At 41.8% G+C, this 18889-nt stretch overlaps 1 protein-coding gene and 1 non-coding gene across 2 annotated transcripts in view; both read right to left on the bottom strand.

Annotated features, from left to right (window-relative positions):
- FBXO36 (F-box protein 36) overlaps positions 1 to 18889 on the bottom strand; it is a 90735-nt gene that overhangs the window by 36426 nt on the left and 35420 nt on the right. The gene's annotated exons all lie outside the window — the stretch shown is intronic.
- On the bottom strand, positions 7743 to 7849 carry LOC123839982 (U6 spliceosomal RNA). Its single transcript, XR_006789818.1, has one exon. It is a non-coding gene; the product is annotated as a U6 spliceosomal RNA (small nuclear RNA).

Below are 18889 nucleotides of genomic sequence, written 5' to 3'. Positions count from 1 at the left end.
TCTCCCCCGTCCCCACCCACCCATCGCTCCCTGGGGTCCTCACAGGTCCTGGGTATGCCTTTTTGGGCCACTGCCCTGTTACCTACCAGCTCTTTGCCCCTGTCCCTAGACCCTTCCTTTTTTTTTTTTTTAAGATTATTTATTTATTTATTTATTTGACAGAGAAAGCACAAGCAGGCGGAGTAGCAGGGAAAGGGAGAGGGAGAAGCAGGCTTCCCGCTGAGCAGGGAGCCCGACTCGGGGCTCGATCCCAGGATCCCGGGATCATGACCCAAGCCGAAGGCAGACGCTTAACCAACTGAGACACCCAGGCACCCCCTAGGCCCTTCTTGGTGTTGTTCTGGAACCCCTCCCCCACAGGCTTTGAACTGCCAGACCACCTCATGGCTCCTCACTCCTTTCTCCCTGCTTGCAGGCCTGGGCTTCAGCCAGCGTTCCTCTCCTTGTAGAGATGCCTCCCTGTGTCCTGTCGTCTCCTGAGGCCCTTCTCCCACCCTTCTCCCCTTCCCTGATATCTGAAAGATAACTGAACTCTCAGGGCCGTGGAGACTTTTTATACCATCCTACCTAGCACCCTGCCCAACAGAAGGTAGGTCCTTTAAAGGGTTACTTTTCATATAGGTTTTGTGCTGATCGCTATAGAATATGTAAGTTACAAAACCCTAAAGTCTCAAAATTATGGTAGCTGATTCCTTTCAGCAAATCCGTTAACCTGCCACTTTTGATTTTCCTGAGCAGGAGCCTCACCAAAATTGTCCTCTCAAACATCTTTCTACCCCATCTCCACAGAGGTGAGGGCATTTTAGTCCCTAGGGCTGCCATAACAAAAGACTAAGGGCTGAAACAACAGAATTTATTTATTCACAGTTCTGGAAGCTGGAAGTTCAAGATCAAGCTGTCGACAGGTTTGGTGTCCAGGAGGCCTCTCTCCTGGGCTGGCAGATGGCCACCTTCTCAATGAAGCCTCTCACATAGGTTTTCCTCTGTGCGTGTGCACCCCTGATGTCTGTCTCTTCTTATAAGGACACTGGTCATATTGAATTAGGGCCCCACCTTTATGACCTCATTTAACCTTAATGTCCTATTCAAAGCCCCTATCTCCAAATATAGTCACCCTGGGGGCTAGTGCTTCGACATAGGAATCTTAGGGGGACACAATTTAGTCTCTAGCAGAATTATCTGTTACTGTATCTATATGATACACAGGGGCATCAGTAGAAAGAGCACGAATTCTGGAGAGAGGCAGAACTTTACTATTTAATTGCTGTATACTTCAATTTCCCTTTTTCTTCCCTTTCTATTAGACATCATTGAAATTAACATTAAATATGATAAATATTTCTTTTCTTTTGAATAAAGATGCCAGGCAATCTGAATCTAATGCTATGTTCTTTATATCACATGATCTAGAACTTTTAGAACTAATTGGAAAGTCAGAAATAATTTAGTCCGCCTCTTGCAACTCATACAGAAGAGCAAAAAGTTTCCAAGAGGTTAAGTTAGAAGTGGTGGGTTGTCTCTCGCTACGACCAAACCACCAGAGGTATGTTACAATGAAAGCAAGTCTTGGGTTGAATTCTGCCTCAAGAAAGGCACAGCAAGCAGGCACCACAAGAGCCCATCCTACATTTCTGGAAGCTCAATGGAGTCCCCTCCTCGCCACGCACTTGGGCACACTGCGGGAACCTTCACTGGAAAGTTTCTCTCTGGGGCAGGTGCGCCTATATTACAATGACGTAATCAGCTACTCTTCTAGCCAGATCAAGCCACAAAATCCTTGGGCTAGTGGAGGATTCCGGAACAAACGGAGTTCTAGACCGGGCACTACTCCAGCAATGTTGTTACTGAGCTGATTTCTTACGTTGTTCAAAAAAAGTCAGAGAGATGTACACAACTGTCAAATCACGATATTGATATCGTATTCCTGAAACTAATATAACACTGTGCACGAACTATACTGGAATTAAAATAAAATAAAATATATTTTTTAAAAGGCAGAGAAACACATCTACAATCTTATTGTCTCATATCTTGCACGTTACTCGTTTCATCAGTGAAAAATTACTTCCGACATTCATTAGACTAATTAATTAACCCTCCGGTACAGATTTAGTAGGCAATATGTGAAGGGCTTGCAACAGTGGCCTCTAGAGGAAGGATCCTCAGGGCAAAGACTCAAGGTAACTTGCACACAGATAAGCATCCTACTGGCTCTCTGAGGTATTTAAAGTAAATTACTGAGAATATAACACTTGCCTAAGGAAAGATGACTGGTTAGAACCGGAACCCAAGCCTCCTTACTTCTAACTCAGAAACCCAGGGTTTGTTCTGAGGCACAAAGCTTTCTTCAAGTATGACTTTGATGCTACAGGTCAGCAGATCACCTCTACAGAGCAGAGCACAGAAGTCAGAATCACTGCTTAGCCTCATCAAGACGCAATTATGCTCCATATACTAAATAAAATAGAAAATTATATTAGATATTCTCTACCACCTACCATCTCTCAGAGTGGTAAAGTTGTGTTTTTGTGTTTTTGGTTTTTTTTTTTAAGTGACAAAGCCTAGTATTGGTACGGACAAGGAAAAATAAAAGCCCTTAATAATCACTGAGAAGGGCATGCACTGGTTTGGCAATACTCATCAAAAACCTTAAGTTCATTCCTACTTTTTGATCCAAACATTCTACTTGTTAAGAATTTATCCTCAGGAATTTATTAGAAATGCTTATAACATGAAGGATAGTTGAAAGACAGGCAGGCAGGGAAACCCCCCCCCCCCCAAGAGGAAACCACCCTTAAAAGGATTTTACACCACCCCGGAAGGAGCCCTCTACCCTTTCCCACATGATAGGTAGATGACAAAAACCTGATTGGATGACTGGCACACAGAGGGTTAATCAGATTAAAACAGCCTACAACAAAAAGCCCATAAAAACCCCTAGATCGGGCGCCTGGGTGGCTCAGTCGTTAAGCGGGCTCAGGTCATGATCCCAGGGTCCTGGGATCGAGTCTCGCATCGGGCTCCCTGCTCGGCAGGAAGCCTGCTTCTCCCTCTCCCACTCCCCCCGCTTGTGTTCCTGCTCTCGCTATCTCTCTCTCTCCGTCAAATAAATAAATAAAAATCTTAAAAAAAAAAAAACAAACCCTAGATCTTGGGGCACCTGGGTGGCTCAGTCCATTAAGCATCTCCTTCAGCTCAGGTCATGATCCCAGGGTCCTGGGCTCGAGCCCCACATTGGGTTCCTTGCTCAGCAGGGAGCCCGCTTCTCCCTCTCCCTCTGCAGCTCCCCTTGCTTGTGCTCGCACTCGCTCTCTCTCTGTCAAATAAATAAATAAAATCATTAAACAAAAACAAAAACAAAAATACCTAGATCTAAATGCCAAATCGGCAACCCTCTCAGGTCCCCTCCCTCTTCAGGAGTTTTGTACTATTGCTCAATAAGCTTTGCTTTGCTGCCCACCACTGTTCGTCTGTCTGGTCTACCTCTTCATTCTTCTAAGCAGCATGACCAAGAACGGTGGGCAGTAAAGGAGAAGAAATCCTGTAACATTTTGATATAAGAATGTCATAGGTTAATTATGACAATGAAAAATCAGAACTGACCTAAGGGTTTGAAAGTTGGGACTAATTAAATAATTATGGCACATTTAGATGATGGAATACTTTGCAGCCAATAAAAGAATATGTGAAAAAATAACATAGAACAATGTTAATGATCATTTGTGAAAAGGCTCAAAAGTATATACACCACTAATCCAAATATTGAAAGGAAAATATATATGCAGAGGGAAGGAGCATCAGTGTAGCAGTAAATACAATTGTTTCACATGACAGAAATAGCTTGAAGGAAGCTGAGCTAAGAGGTATCCCCCAAATATTTGTGAAGTGGTTGCAACTATTTTGGTATTATCTCATCTTAAATCAAGTCATATATTCATATATAGTTATTCATATAGAGTTATTGTTACATATTTATCTCTATTTTGAAAACCTTGAAGTCGATAAATACTGTTTTAAACATCGTTCTTATTCCTTTTGAGACAGAGGGTGCACTCAGGCGCAAGTTGGGGGGAGGTGCAGAGGGAAAGAATGTCAAGCAGACTCCCCACTGAGCACTGAGCCCACGCAGGGCTCATCCCAGGACCCTGAGATCATGACCTGAGCTGAAATCAAGAGTCGGAGGCTCAACAGACTGAACCACCCAGGCGCTCCAAACATCTTGTTCTTATTAACTGTGAATGTTTTGTTAATGAACATGCCTACAAGAAAAGCTACAGAAGAGCTGGCACCGTTTTTGCAAGACTGTTGAAATTTGGCTGGAACGTGGGCTTTGCCGTGCTGGCCCCAGGTCTCCTGAATCTCCCAAACGCCTGTGAGCAGTACACGACTCTTTTTATGAAAGGAGAAACTGCCCCTAGACAGCTTAGAGACCTTGCGTCTGCTCTGGCCGCGGTGGCATCTGCTGACCTTCCCCAGTCTAGTTCTCATGCATTGCTTCATACCTGCTCCGGGAAGGATGGACAGTGAACCTCGTTAGAAGGTACATATCGTTATTTGGTAGCTTAGTAGAAATCACGTGACTATTGGTAGACTTCTTTAAAATTTTTATTTATATTTAGCGTATTTTTAGATTTCTTATATATTTCCAGTAAATCGTTGTAATAAACTTGGAAATTGAGTTTACTTTTAAAGAGAGGTCAAAGGTTTCTCATTAATCCCCAGGCACCTCTTCTTCATAATTTATAAAGGCAAGATGATGAGGCATTTCTTGTTCACCTGGCAAAGGTCCCTAAACGTTAGGTCCTTTCCCCCATTGGGCCAGCAACTCACTAGGCAGCCCTTGAGGGAACACTGGGAAAGAAATGGGCCCACCGGGGCATCTCAGCATGTGAGAATATTTGGACAATGCACAACCCTGTCCTCACCCCCTGGTTGAGATTTTGCTAATCCCACTACTGCCCTAACTGACAAACCCTGCCACTGGGACCAAAAGCAGAGAGTCTGTGATTAGACAGGTCTGGGTTTAAAACCTGTTCTCTTTTACCTTGGGCAAATGTCTTCATCTCTTTTGGCCTCAGTTTCATCTCCAAAATGGAAATAATGATCATGCCCCCCTCGCCGACTCGTGGATGGATGACATGAGATAAATCCAAAGCACCCAGCCCAATGCCAGATATGGAGTGCACCCCAAAGAGGGAGGTCCTTGCCTCTTTCTTTCTCCCTTCCCCTCTTGTTCACCTGCTGACCAGTCCATCACATCCCTAAGAGCCAACTCAGCCCCAAATACAAATATCTCTTTCCTCATCAACTATCTAACAATATTTGGTTCTTGACCATATTCTTTTTTTTTTTTTTTTTTTTTTATTTATTTGAGAGAGAGAATGAGAGATAGCACGAGAGGGAAGAGGATCAGAGGGAGAAGCAGACCCCCCGCCGAGCAGGGAGCCCGATGCGGGACTCGATCCTGGGACTCCAGGATCATGACCTGAGCCGAAGGCAGTCGCTTAACCAACTGAGCCACCCAGGCGCCCGGTTCTTGACCATATTCTTGATTGTATTCTTCAAAGACATTTATTTCAGCTTTTCACTCTGACATGGTGTTTGATTTTTTAATCATCAATAATCATTAAGAAACACATGCTCTTTGGGGGAGACGAACCATGAGAGACGATGGACTCTGAGAAACAAACTGAGGGTTCTAGAGGGGAGGGGGGTGGGGGGATGGGTTAGCCCGGTGATGGGTATTAAAGTGGGCACGTATTACATGGAGCACTGGGTGTTATACGCAAACAATGAATCATGGAACACTACATCAGAAACTAATGATGTAATGTATAGTGATTAACATAACAATAAAAAAATTTTAAAAAAAAGAATCGCATGCTCTTTGCTGTATTTCCTCTACAGCATGATTATCATCTACCATCTATCCAGTTAAAAAACGAAGTTTCTCATGAAGGGTTGGAATGACTTGCCAGATACCACACACTCAGTGGGGGATTCCAAATCTTTCTAAGCGTCTGTCTAGGAAATAGGTTTGTAAGTTAGCACACGGCTGTTTTCACTTTCTCTTGCAAACTACTGTTATTCTATCAGATCAAATTGCTCCCTGCTTTGGAAATCATATATAATTAGGGGATTTCACAGAGTGGGGGTTGAGATACTGTGTCATGGAGAGTTTGTGGAATCAGATCTTTTATTTTTTATTTATTTATTTTAAAGATTTATTTATTTATTTGAGAGAGCGAGAGTACATGAGAGGGGGGAGGGTTAGAGGGAGAAGCAGGCTCCTCGCTGAGCAGGGAGCCCGATGCGGGACTCGATCCAGGGACTCCAGGATCATGACCTGAGCCGAAGGCAGTCACTCAACCAACTGAGCCACCCAGGCGCCCAATCAGATCTTTTATTAGGGGAAGAAGGATTTTGTTATCTGAACAGCACACTGAGAAATGGAGAAGTGAGGACTGCAAGGTAAACCCTGTGTAACTTTACCTTTCGATATTACTCAAAAGCTCACAAAGCACTGGTTTTCTGAAAGGCAGAAAGATGTTATTTTTTAAGTGAATTATGAAGATAATTGATTTTATTTCACCTTATTTAAACTAGACAACAATTATGATGGTTTCAGTGCAAATTTACAACATCAAATATGTGCTCCCCTCTGTGTGTCTGTGTTTGGTTCAATTTGTCTAAATACAGCAAAACTTAGATTTTCAAATATCCAAAATTTCATTCTGGAATGGTAGTAATTTTTATACATTAGGAATAAAAGCAACATTATTATTAATATTAGTAGTAGTAGTAGTATTTAGAGAGAGAGGGAGGAAGGGGCAGAGGGAGAGGGAGAGAGAAAATCTTAAGCAGGCTCCATGCCCAGCACAGAGCCCAACATGGAGCTCGATCTCACAACCCTGAGGTGAAATCGAGAGTTGGACACTTAACTGACTGAGCCACTCAGGCGCCCCAAAAGCAACATTATTAATAATGGACAAGAGGAGTCTGAGGCTAAGATGAGAATGGAATAAACTGAAATTTATAATAAGGAAGAGCTGACTGCATTGAAATATTTCTTCAAGAATTCAGAAATGCAGTTGCCCTTGGAGAGTCAAATTAGTAAATTTCAAACACAATGGATATGATTAGGAATTGATAGCAGACATTGCTGGTTGCCACCCACCTGCCTTTCCTAGTAGAGCCCGATTTGTCCAGCAGTCTCTCTTTTCTGCATAGCTTATGCACAGAGTGCAGGCCTCATCTCTAGTCCTAGGAGGCAGGACATGATGGGTCTAAGTCATTCTTGGTAGTTTTTCCCCTCTGCCAGTGATTGGTATGGGCATGGGCATGCGATAACATTTTGGCCAAAGAGACACCAGGAAAAGGCTGCAGAAGCTTTGGGAAGATTTATTACTTACAAGGAGAAACAGAGCCTCTTTTGGGGCACTGACCATTGTGCTTTGATGTGATTAATGGAGTTGCTGCAGCCACTTTGTGACTATGAGGGGAGCCAGGTTGAGATGACAGCACTCACCTGGAGGAGACAGAAGCAGTAAGTTGTGGAGGAAGAGGAGCTTGAGCACATCACTGTGCTGGGAACCTCTTTTTCTTTGGATGTGTTCATGTGAAATAATACCATATTTCATCAGATCTAATACACTATCCATTGTATGTCATGTCACAGCATTATTTTATGTGCCATGTAGAAAGAAATAACACTGGCAAAAAAACTGATGCACATTTTTTTTTTTTACATGGAACGCTTCACGAATTTGCGTGTCATCCTTGCGCAGGGGCCATGCTAATCTTCTCTGTATCGTTCCAATTTTAGTATATGTGCTGCCGAAGCAAGCACGCAAATTTTTTAAAGATTTTATTTAGTTATTTGACAGAGAGAGAGGGGGAGCACAAGCATGGGGAGCGGCAGAGGGAAAGAGAGAAGTATGCTCCCTGCTGAGCAGGGAGCATGATGAGGGCTCCATCGCAGGACCCTGGGAATATGACCTGAGCTGAAGGTAGATGCTTAACAGATTGAGCCACCCAGATGCCCCACCATGTTTTTTTAATCACTTATTTTATATTTATTGAAAGGCTATTTTATTTGTCACTAGACACATATTTTATTATGTTATTTTTAGCATTTGTATTACTTCATTAATTTTATAAATCATATTGATACAATATATGTATTTTGTTAATTTCGATATAATAAATTTATACTGTCCTTGTGTATATCTAAAAAAGGAAAATATAAGGGGAATAACTAGATGAAGGTATTCCTGAAACTCCCCCAGATTCAGAGTCTGAGTCTTCTGGATCACATTGTGGATGAGAGTCTTCATCATTTTCCTCAGAATATTGTCCTCTATGACATCAATAACATGATGATAACCACAATAAAGTACTGAACTTTTTTTTTTTAAGATTTTATTTATTTATTGGAGAGAGAGAGAGAGAGACTGCAAGCTAGAGAACAAAATCAGGGGACGCGGGGCTCAATCCCAGGACCCTGAGATCATGACCTGAGCTGAAGTCAGATGTTTAACAGATTGAGCCACCCAGGCGCCCCTAAAGTACTGAACTCTTAAGCTGGCTTTGGGGTTATGTAGAGCTAGCCTCCTTTTGATCTCTACTTTGGGAATGAGGTAAACATCTCAGATTCACCCCTGCTCTCTCATAGCTTCTGGATTTTCTTCCAAGCTGCTGCTTTGATGCCTGGGCTTCTGAGTTGTTTTCAGTTTCTGGCTATTATGAATAAAGTTTCCATAAACGTTTGTGTACTGGTTTTTGCCCTCTTTGACTCCTTTCAAGTTCTATTCGTTAACAACTCTTTATAATAAACTGTCCCTGGTAAAATAGCAATATGGTTTCTGCCTCCTCAGTGGACCTGATATGAATCTTCTGTCATTCATTATGTAGGACACTTGGTAAGAGTTTTTAATTTAGGGATACTTCACGTCTAGGACATTTTCTCGTATAATTTTTTTTCCTGGAAATCCCCCACCCCCTTTTTTTCCCCAGCTATTGGATGTCCTGGTCTAATTCTTTTATTTTTTCCCTATTTTCCATCTCTTGCCTTTGGTTCTTTTTTTTTTTCTAGGAGAGTTCTTCAATTTTATCTTCCAACCCTTCTGTTGAGTTTTTCATTTTTCCTATCATGCTTTTTATTTTCTAAAAGCTCTTGTTAATTTTCTGACTTTTTTAAATGGTGTGCTGTTCTTGTTTCATGGCTACAATACCTCTTCTTACCCTGCTGAGGCTATTACTGATGAGTACTTTGTTCTGTCTGTGTGCATTGTCTTTATTATTCTCCAAAATCATATTTCCTGGATTTTGTTGGTGATGGTGGCACTGATGATTTGTTTTGCGTTTCCTCAAAAGTCTGATAACTCTTAGCTGTCCATGTGTATTCAGGAGTGGGGTGCTAGGAAACTGACTGTAAGTTCTGGCATTTGAGCAGGGCTTGTCCAGAGGAGGACCTCATTATAGGGTGATCTGCTGGGGCTCTTTGGTTGGAGGATCCTGAGTATGAATATCTTCTGATCTCTTCATTTGGCTTGGTCTGATTCTCCAGAGAAGAATCTTCAAGCTTTCTGCCTAGAGGGCATGAGGCTGGCTGCCTACAGCATCCTGTGAGCCTTGGGAAAGTCAGAGTGAGTCTCCTAAATCAGTATGTGGATTTTCCTTTCATCTCTTGCCATATTCAACACTGAGTCCCTCTGTCCCAGTGACCTGGGGTCTTGAGGCTATAGTATCCTTCCTTAAGCCTCCAGAGACCAAACTTCCAGTCTTCTGGAGGGTGAAGCAAAACTATTGCTGGTTGTGCAGAGGAGGGGAGGAGATGAGGAAGGTGGTTCTAACCACATCTCAAACAGAATTTTAATCATTCCTATTGTTTTCAGGTCCTTCTTTATCCTTGCTTTCAAAAGAACCCATTTCTACCCATTCCTGAGCCTCCCTGCTCTGAGTTTCTGGGGCACAAATCTGATTGTTTCTTGACTTGCCCAACACTGGCTTAGATTTCAGCTTTTCCGGGGCTGTTGAATCCGCTACCAGTAGGTCATCTGCCTTCTAGCTCGCAAAATTGTTGCCTTTCCTATTCCCTTTGTCTTTGTGGGTTATGCTTTAGAAAAACCCTGTAATTGTCATTTTAGTGGTGTTGCCAGAGGGAGGGAAGGTATATAACAGTTCTTTAACTAGAAGCTGTACTTTGTGTATTCTTAAGATGTTTAAAATGCCACCATAGAGAATCTGAGATATTGTATTTCTCAATTTAATATAAATACATAGGATAATGTAAATGATTGAGTTGGTAGTCAATACTTAAACTTACGAGTATCTGTTACATTTATAATGATTTTAAGATATTTAAAAGAATTTGATCTACATTTTTACATTTGTTTCATTACAGCTTTGCACACACTTGGCTTGATTTTGTTAGATTTGTAATTATGTCTCTTTAGGTTTTAGAAATGCTTGAGAAAATCAAATACATTAACTTTGTGGTATAGATTGAAGCATTTAAGACGATTTAATTAAGTTTGTAAATAGTACTTACATTTAAGAGAATTTAATTTGTTAAATTTATAAGTTCCATAGCTTTAATTAATAATTTCTAAGATAATCTAATTAAGTTTGTAAACAGTGCTTTAAAGTTTAAAGGATTATAATTTGCTAACTGTAGTAAGTTCATTAAACGTTCAAAAAAGGATAATGAAACTGAGTGTTTTGAATTGTCATTCAGAATTACTTGATTTACAATTGAATTTACTAGGTTTGTATTTGAATGTTTAAAGAAAAATAGGTTTTAGGGGGGCGCCTGGCTGGCTCAGTCGGTGGAGCAGTGGAGCTTGGGACTCTTGATCTCAGGATTCTGAGTTCAAGCACCATGTTAGGTATAGGGATTATAAATAAATAAGCTTTAAAGAAAAATAGGTTTTTAATTTTTTTAAAGATTTTATTTATTTATTTGAGAGAAAGAATGAGATAGAGAGAGAGAGCATGAGAAGGGGGAGGGTCAGAGGGAGAAGCAGACTCCCTGCTGAGCAGGGAGCCCCATGTGGGACTTGATCCCAGGACTCCAGGATCATGACCTGAGCCGAAGGCAGTTGCTTAACCAACTGAGCCACCTAGGCGCCCCTAGGTTTTTAATTTTTAACTTTAATTGAATAGCAATGATAAACACAAATAACTGTAATAAATCAAAATATTTGTATTAAATTATAAATTATAAATAATTACAAATAATTGTAAAATAGTTTCCTACATCAGATTAAAAAGTTTGATTTAGGTATTTGGGGACAACTTAGCCATTTGGAAAAAAAAAAAATTGATTTATGCCTAACACCAAGATAAACTCCAAACAGATCAAAGATCTGCATGTAAAAAATGAGACCATACAGGAGCTAAAAGGAAAAAATGGTGAATTCCTTTATTATCTTTCTATGTCTCAAAATCTAAAAGCCATAAAAGAGAGGATTGATAAATTTGACTATATAAACATAAAAAACTTGGAAACATGATAAGGTTTAAAGCAACTTTATTTGTAACACCTCTGGGTTGAAAACAACCAAAATATCCATCAACTGGTAAATAGATAAATAGATCCATATTACAAAATATTACTCAGCAATAAAAGGACCTGCTGATACATGCAATCACATGGTTGAATCTCAAAAGAATTATGCTAAGTGGAAGAAGCTGGATATAAAAGGTTTACAGACTGTATGATCCCATTTAGTATTCATTGGAAAAGGCAAAACAGAAATCAGGTGAGTGGTACCAAAGGGATGAGGGTGAGAGAGGGGAATGACCACAAAGGGACATGAGGGAAATCTTGGGTTGATAGAAATGGTCTCTCTCTCTACTATGGTGCTGGTATTTCATTTGTCAAAATTCACCTGAAAAGGGTGATATTTACTATACTGAAAGCATACCTTGAGAATCCTGATTTTCTTAAAGTTCATTTATTTATTTTTTTAGTAATCTCTACACCAAACATGAGGCTCGAACTCCCAACCCCAAGATCAAGAGTCAATGTTCTTCCGATTGAGCCAACCAGGCGCCCCATAATAAGCCTGCTTTTTTAAAAAAACATATCAAAGTCAAAAGAAAAATGATACTCTGGGGCACCTGGGTGGCTCAGTCATTAAGCATCTGCCTTCAGCTCAGGTCATGATCCCAGGGTCCTGGGATCGAGTCCCGCATCAGACTCCCTGCTCCAAGGGAAGCCTGCTTCTCCCTCTTCCACTCCCCCTGCTTGTATTCCCTCTCTCACTGTCTCTCTCTCTCTGTCAAATAAATAAATAAAATCTTTTTTTAAAAAAAATAAATAAATAAAAGAAAAATGATACTCTGGTAAGAACATCTGCAATTAAGATCATGACAACAGGCTAATCTCCCTAAAGAGTTTGTAGAAATAGAGAAAAGGCCAACAAATTCATTTTTAAAATGAGCAAAAGACATGAAAACAAAGTTCACAGGAAAAAATATTTACACAGCTCAGAAACATATGAAAAGATGCTCCGTTTCACTCATAATAATAGAAAAGCATATTAAAATCACATCTCAATGTGATTTCATTTCTCATCTATCCAGACTGGCAACATCCAAAAGACTGAAAATGCCCTCTGTTAGCAAGAATGTGGGGAAACAGGTACTCTCAATGTGGTACAAAAGCTATGGAGGGAAATCAAGCATGATCTAATAAAATTACAGAGAGTAAGAGATGGATGATTGATTGATTAATTAAAGAATTTTATTTATTTATTTGAGAGAGAGAGAGAGAGCGAGCAAGCACAAGCAGGGGGAGCAGCCAAGGGAGAGGGAGAAGCAGGCTCCCCACTGATCAGGGAGCCTGATGTGGGGCTGGATCCCAGGGCCCTGGGATCACGACCTGAGCTGAAGGCAGACGCTTACCCAACTGAGCCACCCAGGCACCCCAGAATGATTTATTTAATAAATAATGTTGACATGGGACGCCTGGGTGGTTCAGTTGGTTAAGCATCCGCCTCTTGATTTAGGCTCAGGTCATGATCTCAGAGTTAGGAGGGTTGAAATCTAGCTGTATCCGACTCTGTGCTGGGCGTGGAGCTTGCTTAAGATTCTCTCCGCCTCTCCTTCTGCCCTTGCACCCTCCCTCCCCAGAGTGCATGCACTCTCTAAAAAAAAAGGTGTGGACATGATAAGCCATCCATCTAAAAGAAATAAAATGTAAAGCCCTACCTCCAACTACATTCAAAAATAAAATCTAGATAAACTAATATAATAAATGCAGAAAGTAATAATGTAAAATGTATTACTTCAAGAATAATAAAAAAATAGCATTTTCATTTTAGGAAATGGTGCAGGAAGCAGGGATAATATCACACTGAGCATGATTACGTATACTTTTTTTATATTTATTTTTGAAGTGTAGATGACATAAAATATTTTATTAGTTTCAGGTGCACAATAGTGCAATTTTAAACGTTATGCAATGCTCACCAAATGTAGTTACCATCTGTGACCATATAACGTTATTACAATATTAATTGACTATATACCCTATGCTGTACTTTTTCATCTCTGTGATTCATTTATTTTATTTTTTTTAAAGATTTTATTTATTTATTTGACAGAGAAAGAGAGAGACAGCGGGAGAGGGAACACAAGCAGGGGGAGTGGGAGAGGGAGAAGTAGGCTCCCCGCTGAGCAGGGAGCCCGATGCGGGGCTCGATCCCAGGACCCTGGATCATGACCTGAGCCAAAGGCAGATGCTTAATGACTGAGCCACCCAGGCGCCCCCGTGATTCATTTATTTTAATACTGGAAGTTTGTACCTCTTAATCTCCTTCACCTATTTCACCCACCACTCCACCTTCCTCCCCTCTGGCCACCACCCGTATGTTCTCTGAGTTCGAGAGTTTGTTTTTTAATTATACATGCTTTTAATATCATCCTATTCTCTCGCTGAAATCTCGGAATCAGAACTCCAGATTCTGACTGATTAGAAGCTGTTATTTTAACTTGGTAATTCACTACAGAGGTTGTAGCTTTTGGTTTTGCTTCCGCAACTCGTTCAGAGATCCAGAAGTGCAACTTTAAGCAGTATTCTTTATAGAAAAACAGTCTACTACAATAGAGCAAACTGGAGGTCCTACACAATTCACAATGACTGTAATTTTCTCCTTACCGTGCATAAAGACCTGGGTGTTTATACACCAGACACAATATCACATTATGAAGATTTTCTGAAAGCAAAATGTGCACAAGATTTTTCACAAAGGAGGATATGTAAGAAAACCACACATACTAATGATAAGAATCTTTGCAAAAGAGGGGTGCCTGGGTGGCTCAGTCGGTTAAGTGTCTGCCTTCAGCTCAGGTCATGATCCCAGGGTCCTGGGATCGAGTCCCACATCAGGCTCCTTGCTCAGTGGGAAGCCTGCTTCTCCCTCTCCCTCTGACCACTGCTCTGCCTACTTGTTTTCTCTCTCTCTGTGTGTGTCTCTTTCTGTCAAATAAATAAATAAAATCTTAAAAAAAAAAATCTTTTTGCTAAAGAAAATGGGCAGGACGCCGGGCTGCCTCAGTCGGTTCAGCATCCGACTCTGAATTTTGGCTCAGGTCATAATCTCAGTGTTGTGGGACTAAGCCCTTTGCCGGGCTCCATGCTGGCCGTGGAGCCTGCTTAAGATTCTGTCTCCCTTTCCCTCTGGCCCTCCCAGCCCCCAAAAAGAAAAAAAGAATAAATTGTTAAAAAAAAAAAAAAAAAAAGAAAAGAAAAGAAAACGGGCAAAATCCCACAAGTCCTTACGATTCAGGAGAAAAAAGTCATATAAGCAATAAGAGGATTAAACATATGTCACACCAAAGCGGTGGGACGTCACTGTGTTCCTACGATGCGAAGGCACAATGTCAAGGGTGTCCAAGCAGTTGTTTTGGACCCAGAGGGACATTCCAGTGTTAGGACTTAGTATCAGGGTGACCTTGGGCCTGTCTCATAATCTCTGCCTGCTTGCCTGTATCAGTCACATCTTCGGGGAGGATAAAAATGAAATGATTCATATAAATGAGCTTAGCAGAGCACCAGATAGGTTTTTATTTTCCTATTCTATCAAATTACCACTGGAATTTGTTTACGTAAGAGGTCACAAATATAGATGCAGTTCCCTAGGTTTAGAAGAAGCATAGAAGAAGCACAGATCCACTCTTACAGCTGTAGTTGGAGAACCTTATGAAAGCCACAATTTCCTCAGGCTGGAGACGGCGGGCTCCTTCCCAAGTGCAGAGAGACAGTGTGAGTCAGGGCTACATCAGTCAGTTCTAACACACATGCTGCAGAGGCCTGACCCCAAAACACTGTGTCTGCCAGGTGGGTGTGCAGAAAATCTCAAAAGAAATTCAAAGTACTCAGGACGCCTGGGTGGCTCAGTCGGTGAAGCATCTGCCTTTGGCTCAGGTCATGATCCCAGGGTCCTGGGATCAAGTCCCGCATAGGGCTCCCTGTTCAGCCCTGGAGTCTGCTTCTCCCTCTCCCTCTGCTACTCCCCCTGCTTGTGCTCTTTCTCTCCCTCTCTCTGACAAATAAATAAAATCTTTAAAAAATAAATAAATTCAAATTACTCAATAAGCTCAAATCAAAACAAAAAACAAAACCCTCTAAACACAGATGCAATTGTTTTAAATTATTTTTTTTGTATTAGTACAATATTATCTTTTGGAACAATGCCCAGAAAAAAATAATACAATCTGGATTCCTTTCTCCAAAACCTTCCCAGATAAGGGCAGGAAAAGTGACCAAGCAGGTGGAAGGCCCAGGTGTCTATGGCCCCACTTCACAGACCCCATCTCGGGGTGTACGTGCCTAAAGTTTGCAACCTGCCTTCTTGATAAAATTACTATTTACAGCTCGAAGGTGTCTTTGCTTTTGCTTCCGGTAACAAAAGAGTAATTTGCTGGTAGAAAATTTATTTTAAAAATTTTCCCCAACTTTCTCGGGGGTCTAGTTAGAAGTAGCTCTGCTTATGCTTAATTCCTTGGCAGGGAATGAGGGAATGTAGACCCAAATGGTGGAGAAATGGACAGTGTCTCTCGATGAGGCAAATATTTGCTATCAGAAATACGGTTGCCTTCTTTCTCTCTCTCTCTCTCTCAACAGCCATTGCTAGCCCTAAACCCTCTGGTGACTTACCCATTCTGTATTACTGCTCCTTCAAATGAATCCTCAGGTGGAGTCCAACCACTCAGGAACGAGCCTTCCGGGCTCTCTGCACACGTAATGTTTCCCTCTTCCCGATGGTTTCCTTCCTTGTTTGTAAAATGAACGCCTGCTACTGAATACTTAGATCTCTTTCCTTCTCAGTGCCTACCTGCTAGTCAAAACACAGCCACCAAAGTCCCTTTGTTTCTGGGAGTTAAAGATAATTTAATTATCCAATATATCAAAATTGGAGTTACTTTGTCAAAACCTTCCTCACCTTCTGTTACAGACCAAACTGTGTCCCTCCAAAATTCCTATGCTAAAGCCCTCACCTGGGGACAGGGTCTTTGAACAGGTAAAGGTTGAACAGGTAAATGAGGTCATAAAGGTGGGTCCTAATCCAGTGTGACTGACGTCCTTAATAAGAAGAGGAAGAGGGGGCGCCTGGGTGGCTCAGTCGTTAAGCGTCTGCCTTCGGCTCAGGTCATGATCCCAGGGTCCTGGGATCGAGCCCCGCATCGGGCTCCCTGCCCGGCGGGGAGCCTGCTTCTCCCTCTCCCACTCCCTCTGCTTGTGTTCCCTCTCTCACTGTGTCTCTGTCTGTCAAATAAATAAAAATCTTTAAAAAAAAAAAAAAAGAAGAGGAAGAGACAACGGGGATGCACATTTTCAGAGGAAAGACCACATGAGGCCCCCTTAAGAAGGTGGCCACCTGCAAGGCCAGGAGAGAGGCCTCACGAGACATCAAACCTGCCAACACCTTGATCTTGGACTTCTAGCCTTCAAAACTATGGGAAAATAAATTCCTGTTTTTTTAAGCCTGCCCCAGTCTGTGGTATTTTGTTATGGCAGCCCTAGCAGACTAATATGGCTCCCAAAATGATAAGATAATAACATGTTTTCAAGTGCCTACCACGTGCCATGGGCAGGCAGTGTGCTTTGGACTTTTTTTCCCATTTAATCTTTACAACAACCCTGGGAGGTGAGCATCACTGTACATTTTACAGATGAAGAACTGGCCCGAACTCCTTCAGTGCTCAGAGGATTTTGAATCCAGGTCTACCTGACCCCAAAGCTTCTACACCTGTTCAACATGTTGCCTCACTGGAATGACGAAAGGCCTTAACTTCTCTGTGTCCACAATGTGCAGGGAAGCCATGGTGTTTACAAACCTAATGGTGTTAATCCTTAAATCATGAAGACTTGACATTGGATGGGTTTTTCACTTAATTTTGGTGGGAGTGTGACTGATGCGCTGAGAAGTCACAGCATCTCATGCACTCCCTCCCCATTCCACAAGCACATCGGGTATCGCATTGTTCTAGCAAAACTGACAAAGCCCTGTGCCCATGGAGCTTGCATTCCACGGGGGTGTGTGTGGGGGAGATGGACAGTACACAAAACAAGTAAATATATTTCATAGTGTGTTAGAATGTGAGATAAATGCTGTGAAGAGGGGCGCCTGGGTGGCTCAAGTGGGTTAAGCGTCTGCCTTCGGCTCAGGTCATGATCCCAGGGTTCTGGGATCGAGCCCCGCATCAGGCTCCCTGCTCAGCAGGGAGTCTGCTTCTCCCTTTCCCCCTGCTCTCTCTCCCTCTCTCGTGCGTGCACTCCCTCTAATAACTAACTAAAATCTTTTTTAAAAAATGCTGCGAAGAAAAACAAACTAGGAAAGCCAGACAGGGAGTCCTGAGCCTAGGCTGGGGGTTCCATATCAAACAGGGTTTTGGAGCAGGTGTCATTTGAACCCTTCCAAAGCCAGATGGTGAGAGGAGCCAGTAAACTGCTTTGCTTCTCACCCAGCATGCCCCATGTAACCCTTCCAAACATGCAGGTGGTAAGCAAAATCCCTTTCTAGCAACCGACCCTAAAGCTGAGTTGCTCACTGGAGACAAATGGTAACTGTATCGTATCTCGTAACCCCAGGATTACATCTAACAGGTTTTCCTGCTAAACTGCAGACTGTAAGGGAGAATAAGAGCAAAAAAGCAATTTCTAACACTTTCATCAAATGCTTTGATATTCACTCATGCATTTGTTTTCATGTCTGTATGCTCTGTAAGAGCCAGCCCCTTGGGAGATCTTGTCTGGAGCCCAATGCATTTTCCACGCCTAAGATGCTAGCAAACGCAATGAGAAATTGGCCTCTGGATGATCAGCATCCTATCTCCCTGTCCAGTATCATTTCTCATCATCACTCCAGCGAGCTGTGTGCGCCATGTTTGGATTATACCGCCATGCATTTGCACACGCATGCTCAATGCCTACAGTGTCCTCCCCTTCCTTGTCCTCCTGAAAAAACTCATTCTTCAGACTTAGTTTGAGTCACTCTCTTTGTGTCATCACAGTCCATAAAAGGTCTTATTTGTCTGCTATTCAAACGACTTGCTGGACGGAGAAATGTTCTCTATTCTCTCCGGAAAACAATGAGCCCTCAATATATGGTCAAACTTCCAAAATGATTTGAATCAAATCTTCAAAGGGTCTGTAGTGATGGTCACATATCCATTTACTTTATCAATATATTTATCAATCAGATAAATATTTTCTGTGTCCCTACTACTTGCAAAGCAGTGAGCCAGCCAACTGTGTATGGAAAGAGGGTAGTGTAAAAAATGAATAAATCTTGTTTAAGAAGATCCTATCTGTAGAGCCAGAACATGAATACAAAGTAATATAAAACAATTATTTATGTTGGCTTGTAAAACTAAT

The sequence above is a fragment of the Mirounga angustirostris genome, unplaced genomic scaffold, assembly GCF_029215605.1.
Source record: "Mirounga angustirostris isolate CCGP_5_RB_7025 unplaced genomic scaffold, mMirAng1.0.hap1 SCAF_3, whole genome shotgun sequence".
In the NCBI taxonomy this organism is placed as follows: Eukaryota; Metazoa; Chordata; class Mammalia; order Carnivora; family Phocidae; genus Mirounga; species Mirounga angustirostris.
The sequence above is the reverse complement of the archived record's forward strand: the minus strand, read 5'-3'. Positions and strand labels throughout refer to the sequence as shown.